Consider the following 7761-nt stretch of genomic DNA (forward strand, 5'->3'; position numbering starts at 1 on the left):
GGTTCATGCTCTACAACATTCATAGGGTATGACCTTATTCTCACACAGGAAACGGACGCTTCATCTTCAAAACCCTGGTGCTTGCCAACGGAGCAGCAAGGGGAATTGACACTCTTTATCTTCAGGCTATGCTCAAACCTCAGGTCCCAACACAAGCACGCCGTTCTGCCACCTGTGTTCTCTTGGCCCTCCCACCCCTACGGGAGGGCATCTCCCGCTCAGCCCAGTCTAAGCTATTCTCTGTTCTGGCATCCCAATGGTGGAACAAGCTTCCTCCTAAAGTCAGGACAGCTGAGTGCTCCGTAACATATTTTTATGTTAAATAGTGATGAGGCTGTTTTGTCATGGTAACATTTTAGTATTAACCTTACCAAAAGGCAAGTTTCATAGACCAAGGTTAAGCCTATTCCAATAAATATAACACACAAATGTTTCTCACCAATGACTTTTAATTTGCCACATGCTTCATTTTAACAATCTTTTAAATCATGTAAATCATTCAAAGGATTTAACAATAAACTAAATCCTTTAACAATCATTTAAAGCTGCAGTATGTAACTTAAGTTACTTGTGGTCATCCAATGTGATGCAACAGTAACAATATTGTGCTTCTAGCCTGCCTGAGAACTGCTGTATTCATTGGTTTTCATTTCCCTGTCTGGTTGGATTTCCCCGGCAGGTTATGTGCTGAGCATAAAGTGTGATGTGTTCTCTGTCAGGGAGGAGGTGGTGCCACAGCTCTAATGGGTAGCACTATCATAGCTAGCTAGGTGAGCTCACGTCCACACTTGGCTAGTGGAGATACTTAGCTGACAGACATGGAAGACGCAAGGGGCAAACGACCTGATCATCAGCCAAAGTAGGACTTCATTTGACCCTGGGGACCATCAGGGCAGACATGGTAAATCACAGAATCAGAATTTGAACAGACATTCATCCAGAGTGATTCACAAGTAAGAAGCATCGCTGGGTCATACATGAAGATGGGACATACTGTACATCTTCTAATCTAAAGTAAGGGTTAGTGGCAATCACTACTCTCCCCTATGGCCGTGTTCTCGCTATCTGCTCTGCCCTCTCTCTCTTCTTCCATTCAAATTTCCTCATTTTCTTCCTTGTCATTGGTCTTGGGGGCTGGCGCTGGCCTCTGATAGGCTTATGGTCAGAGTTGTAGGTGTTTGTCTCCAGGAGAACCTCACTATTGGTGGAGTAGATGGCCTTGGACCAGGTCAGCACATTACCAGGGGTGTAGGACCAGTATGTCCAACCAGACATGTAGGACATTATCCAGCTTGGGGAGAGGACTCTGTCCCACACTTCCACATCAGTTACCTGCCCCTCAAACTTATACACTTTCAAGACAGGAGGCCCATTGGTCACCTACACATGCATACACACACAGATAAACACACACAGCATTTAATTAGAAAACATGATAATACAGTGCCTTTATACCCCTTGACTTTTTCCACATTTTGTTGTGTTACAGCCTGAATAAAACATTTATTAAATATATATTTGTCTCACCCATCTACACACAATACCCCATAATGACAAAGTGAAAAGAAAACAAGTTATTACAAATGTTTCCAAATTTATTGAAAAATAAATCCAGAAATATCTAATTTGCATAAATATTCACACCCCTGAATTAATACTTTGTACAAGCACCTTTGGCAGTGATTACAGCTGCGAGTCTCTTTGGTAAGTCTCTAAGCGCTTTCCACACCTGGAATGTGCAACATTTGCCAATTATACTTTTCAAAATTCTTCAATCTCTGTCAAATTGGTTGATTGGTTGATCATTGCTAGACAACCATTTTCAGGTATTGCCATAGATTTTGAAGTAGATTTAAGTAAAAACTGTAATTCGGCCACTCAGGAAAATACACTGTCTTCTTGGTAAGTAACTCCAGTGTAGATGTTTAAGGTTATTGTCCTGCTGAAATGTGAATTCATCTCCCAGTGTCTGATGGAAAGCAGACTGTACCAGGTTTTCCTCTAGGATTTTGCCTGCGCTTACCTCCATTCCGATTCCAACACTATTCTTAAACACAGAGTGAGTCCATGCTACGTATTTTCGTGGCTTGTTAAGCACATTTTTACTCCTGAACTTACAGTATTTAGGCTTGCCTTAACTAAGCGGTTGAATACGCATTGACACAAGACATTTCAGATTTTCATGTTTAATAATTTGTAAAAAGGAAAAAAAACAACTCCACTTTGACATTATGGGGTATTGTGTGTAGGCCAGTCACCCGAAAAATCTAAATTTAATACATTTTAAGTTCAGGCTGTAACACAACAAAATGTGGAAAAGTAAATGGGTTTGAATACTTTCAGAAGGCACTCTATATAATAAAGGCACACTCTCATATACATTATCCTGAATTACTTCATTAGACAGTTCAGTATCTTTTTTGAGAGATATCGAAACTACCTCAAGACAGATGTTGAGAGGCTCGGGGTCAACGGTGGTGCACTTACAGTGAGCTCTAAAAGTATTGGGACAGTGACCAATTCTTTGTTGTTTTGGCTCTGTACATCAGCACTTTGGATTTGAAATGATACATGACTATGAGAGTGTAGGCTGTCAGCATTAAGTTGAACGTATTTTCATCCATATCGGGTGAAATAACTTTTTGTACATAGTCCCCCCATTTTAGGGGACCAAAAGTATTGGGACATATTTACTTAAGCGTATGTGTATTAAAACCTGTTGGGGATAGGGGGCAGTATTTGCACGGCCGGATAAAAAACGTACCCGATTTAATCTGGTTACTACTCCTGCCCAGTAACTAGAATATGCATATAATTGTTTGATTTGGGTAGAAAACACCCTAAAGTTTCTAAAACTGTTTGAATGGTGTCTGTGAGTATAACAGAACTCATTTGGCAGGCCAAAACCTGAGAAGATTCCAAACAGGAAGCGCTCTCTCTGACTATATCTTGGCCTTCTTGATCATCTCTAACCAAAACAGGGGATCTCTGGCATAACGTGACATTTTCTAACGCTCCCATAGGCTCTCAGAAGGCGCCAGAATGATGAATTGTGGCTTTGCAGGCCCTGGCTGAAAAACATTAGCGCATTTGGATAATGGTCGATCAGAGGACAATGAAACTGGAGGCGCGTGCACGAGCTGACACCATGTTTACTTTCTCTCTCTTTGAACGAAAACAACGACTCCCGGTCGGAATATTATCACTTTTTTTTACGAGAAAAATAGCATAAAAATTGATTTTAAACAGCGTTTGACATGCTTGGAAGTACGGTAATGGAATATTTTGAATTTTTTGTCACGAAACGCGTCGGGCGCGTCACCCTTCTTTACCCTTCGGATAGTGTCTTGAACGCACGAACAAAACGGCACTATTTGGATATAACTATGGATTATTTGGAACCAAACCAACATTTGTTATTGGAGTAGAAGTCCTGGGAGTGCATTCTGACGAAGAACAGCAAAGGTAATCAAACTTTTCTAATAGTAAATTGGAGTTTGGTGAGTACCACACTTGGTGGGTGTCAAAATAGCTAGCCTGTGATGGCCGGGCTATCTACTCAGAATATTGCAAAATGTGCTTTCACCAAAAAGCTATTTTAAAATCGGACCTAGCGAGTGCATAAAGGAGTTCTGTATCTATAATTCTTAAAATAATTGTTATGTTTTTTGTGAACGTTTATCGTGAGTAATTTAATAAATTCACCGGAAGTGTTCGGTGGGAATGCTAGTCACATGCTAGTCACATGCTAATGTAAAAAGCTGGTTTTTGATATAAATATGAACTTGATTGAACAAAACATGCATGTATTGTATAACATAATGTCCTAGGATTGTCATCTGATGAAGATCATCAAAGGTTAGTGCTGCATTTAGCTGTGGTTTGGGTTTATGTGACATTATATGCTAACTTGAAAAATGGGTGTCTGATTATTTCTGGCTGGGTACTCTGCTGACATAATCTAATGTTTTGCTTTCGTTGTAAAGCCTTTTTGAAATCGGACAGTGTGGTTAGATTAACGAGAGTCTTGTCTTTAAAATGGTGTAAAATAGTCATATGTTTGAGAAATTGAAGTAATAGCATTTCTAAGGTATTTGAATATCACGCCACGGGATTACACTGGCTGTTGAGTAGGTTGGACGCAAGCGTCCCACTGGCCCAGAGAGGTTAAAGTACTAAAAATGTCAGTACTTGGTCCCATATTCATAGCACCCACTGACTACATCAAGCTTGTGATGCATGTGCCGTTTTGTGTCATATCAAATCCAAAGTGCTGGAGTACAGAGCCAAAACAACAAAAACGTGTCACTGTCCCAATGCTTTTGGAGCTCACTGTATATCACCCTCTCTCTCACCTATTCCGCCACCCCCTAAACATGTCTCCCCCTCCCCTCTCCCTCATCTTCCCCACTTTATTTCATCTTACCTGGCCAAACACCCTCTTCCTGATACTGACAGTCCCGCCCCTCCACACCTGGGACACGCCCGTCTTTTTCTCCCAGGTAATGCACAGGCTTGTCCAGGGGCGTGGCTGTGTGATGGACCACAGCAGCCTATAGGAGCGGAAGGACTGAGAGGAGGAATGGATGGAGAGGCGGTCCATCTCACTGTTCCTTTCCAGTAACAGGTTCCAGTAGTTTCCCTGAGTGAGGCTGAAGAGAGTCAAGTATTTTTCCTCCTCGGCCATGTAACGCAGACACACAGTCAGAGCAGAGAGAGAGGGCGAGGAGGTGGTGTAGGGAGAGGATGGAGAAGGAGAGGTGGAAGGAGAATGAGAGGTGGAAGGAGAAGAGGAGGGAGAGAAGGGAGAAGGAGAGGTGGAAGGAGAAGGAGAGGTGGAAGGAGAAGAGGAGGGAGAGAAGGGAGAAGGGGAGGTGGAAGGAGAAGGAGAGGTGGAAGGAGAAGAGTAGGGAGAGGAGGAAGAAGGAGAGGTGGAAGGAGAAAGAGAGGGGTAGGTGGTGGTAGAGGTAGAGGGGGAGGTGGAAGAAGGAGAGGGGTAGGTAGTGGGGGAGGAAGAGGAGGAGTAAGGAGAGGTGGAAAGAGAGGGGTAGGTAGAGGAATAGGCAGAGGAGGAGGAAGGAGAGGTGGAAGGAGGAGAGGGGTAGGTAGTGGGGGAGGAAGAGGAGGAGTAAGGAGAGGTGGAAAGAGAGGGGTAGGTAGAGGAATAGGCAGAGGAGGAGGAAGGAGAGGTGGAAGGAGGAGAGGGGTAGGGAGAGGAATAGGCAGAGGAGGAGGAAGGAGAGGTGGAAGGAGGAGAGGGGTAGGGAGAGGAATAGGCAGAGGAGGAGGAAGGAGAGGTGGAAGGAGGAGAGGGGTAGGGAGAGGAATAGGCAGAGGAGGAGGAAGGAGAGGTGGAAGGAGGAGAGGGGTAGGGAGAGGAATAGGCAGAGGAGGAGGAAGGAGAGGTGGAAGGAGGAGAGGGGTAGGGAGAGGAATAGGCAGAGGAGAAGGGAAAAGAAGTGGAAGGAGAAGGGTAGGTGGTGGGGTAGGGAGAGGAGGAGGAAGGAGAGGGGTAGGGAGAGGAGTAGGCAGAGGCAGAGGAGGAGGAAGAGGAGGAGGAAGGAGAGGTGGAAGGAGAAGGGTAGATGGTGGGGGAAGGAGAGGGAAAGATTGCGTCTGTGTGTGGTGAATCCTATGCTATACGAATATGACACTGTAAACATCTGACCACGCAGGTCTGAGGTGGAGGGGCCTGGGGGCAGAGAATCAATCACTAATGAATCCCTCCATCAGCAATCAATCAATCAACCAATCATTCAATCAAATATTATCTGTAAAAAGTGATTTGTTGCTGTACACTTCAAAGAACCCAGACCAAATGCAGTGTAGCAAACGGTGGGGCAGCGAAGCGAACCTGGGTCACTGGCGTGAAAGGCAAACACCCTACACATCGTGCCAATAGCATTGACCCACTTGGTGGGAATTGTAACGTGCCTCATATAGAGGATTGCTATAGTAGTACCTGTGTGAGTATTTGTGTATTTGAAAAACGGTACCTGAAGGGGTTGTACTGGGTGATGATGTTCTTGCCCCAGTTCGTCCCAACACCGACAGCAATGCGAGAGCGTTGAACAGCACGGGAATCATCTCCATCTTCTCGAGTCAGACGCTTTGGCAGTGTGAGGCGTTTAAGTGAAGTAAGATCCTGAGTTTGAGCGGCCCCAATCAACATGTGGCTATGGGTTTTGCTTCCCACTTACTAAAGAGTTTTGCTTCTGCAAAAAATGTCACATGTTTGTGAAGGAACTTGGCTATAGTTTTTTTTAGACTGGTTGCAGTAGCCCTACAATCATACAGCAATGAAGAAAATAGCCTAATAGGCCTTACAGACAAATCACCAAGATTCTGAAAAGAAAGTAACAGGTATAGGCCAGCTAGGCCAGCTATTTTTGAAGGGTTTACTTGCAAGGATCTTAATATGTTGTTGTTTCACTTACCTCACCTCAACTTGTTGTATATCCCAGTAATCGTCTGCTTCTCCAAGGCCTGATAAGCCTGTTGGCTCTGACAGACAGTATCAGAGCTCATTCAGGAGACCAGGCACAATAATGCCTTCCTCATCTCTGTGACTGGGTCACTGGATCAGACGTCGATCTTGTGTGTGTTCCTTTCTGTATATTCCGGTTTGGGTGTGTGTATTCATTTCTGTGTGCATGTGTGTGTGTACAATGGCTATGTGTGTGCTCCATTGACTCTGTGACTGGCCCATAATCCAAATTAGGCCATGGCCAGTCTGCCTGACCCTGGTGGCCTAATGATGCTGCTGATCCTGATGATGATAACATATATTATGGATTACAGTGTGTATGGTATGTGTCTTAGTATGTGTGTTTAATGCGTATTGTTTGTTTAGTCAGCTCCAGTCTCCCAGCAGAGACAACCAACAGACATTTCCCTCTGAGGCCATGATTCCATTTCTGTGTTTGTGTGTGTGTGTGTGTTTTCTTTTCTTTTTGATCTGAAAGTGCATCATTTTCATTCCATATTTCCACTGAAATCTACTTAATAATAGAAATGGGCATTATTTCAGTTTTCTCACAATCCTATTTGAATCCAAATACAGCACCATTTGTCCAACAAATGTAAATACAGTAAAATGTCATCTGCATACAACAATATCACATGTTGTTCTCCATCAAGCTCTATTCCCCGGATTGAGCCATGAGTTCTAATTTATGATGCTAGGGGTTCTGTGGCTAAAGCAAATAAATAACTGGACAGAGGGCATCCCTGTCTTGTCCCTCAGGATAACTTAAATGGATCAGAGATTTGTCTATTTGTTCTTATAGCTGCTTTAGGGGTTTTATACAATAGCTCAATCCAGGAAATAAATACCACACCAAGACCAAACTTTTTTTAAGACAGCCACCAAATATGCCTATTCCACCCGATCAAAAGATTTTTCAGCATCTAATGATAATGCCACTTTTGGAAGGTTCAAGTTCCTGGTATGATGGATTATATGAAAAAAAATCTCTGAGATTATCTGAAGACATCTTATTCCGTATGAACCCTGTTTTATCTAAGTGAATCAACTTATGTATTACTATTTCTATGTGAAAGGCCAATCTTAGCAATGATTTTGTAATCCACATTCAAAAGTGATACTGGGTGGAAGGATCCGCATAACAATGGATCCGTATCTTTCTTTTTAAGCAGGGTGATTCTAGCATTGTGAAAGAGGTCGTCATTTTTCTCTAGAGCTGCTGTGAGCATAAGCTCACGTAGGGAAATGTTTCTATCCATATTCATACATTTTGT

At 43.3% G+C, this 7761-nt stretch overlaps 1 pseudogene; it reads right to left on the reverse strand.

The window, feature by feature from the left end:
• Nucleotides 1-429: 429 nt before the first annotated feature.
• On the reverse strand, nt 430-6588 carry LOC115203886 (uncharacterized serine-rich protein C215.13-like; annotated as a pseudogene).
• Between the last annotated feature and the right edge of the window lie 1173 nt (nt 6589-7761).

The sequence above is a fragment of the Salmo trutta genome, chromosome 12 (genome assembly GCF_901001165.1).
Source record: "Salmo trutta chromosome 12, fSalTru1.1, whole genome shotgun sequence".
Classification (NCBI taxonomy): Eukaryota; Metazoa; Chordata; class Actinopteri; order Salmoniformes; family Salmonidae; genus Salmo; species Salmo trutta.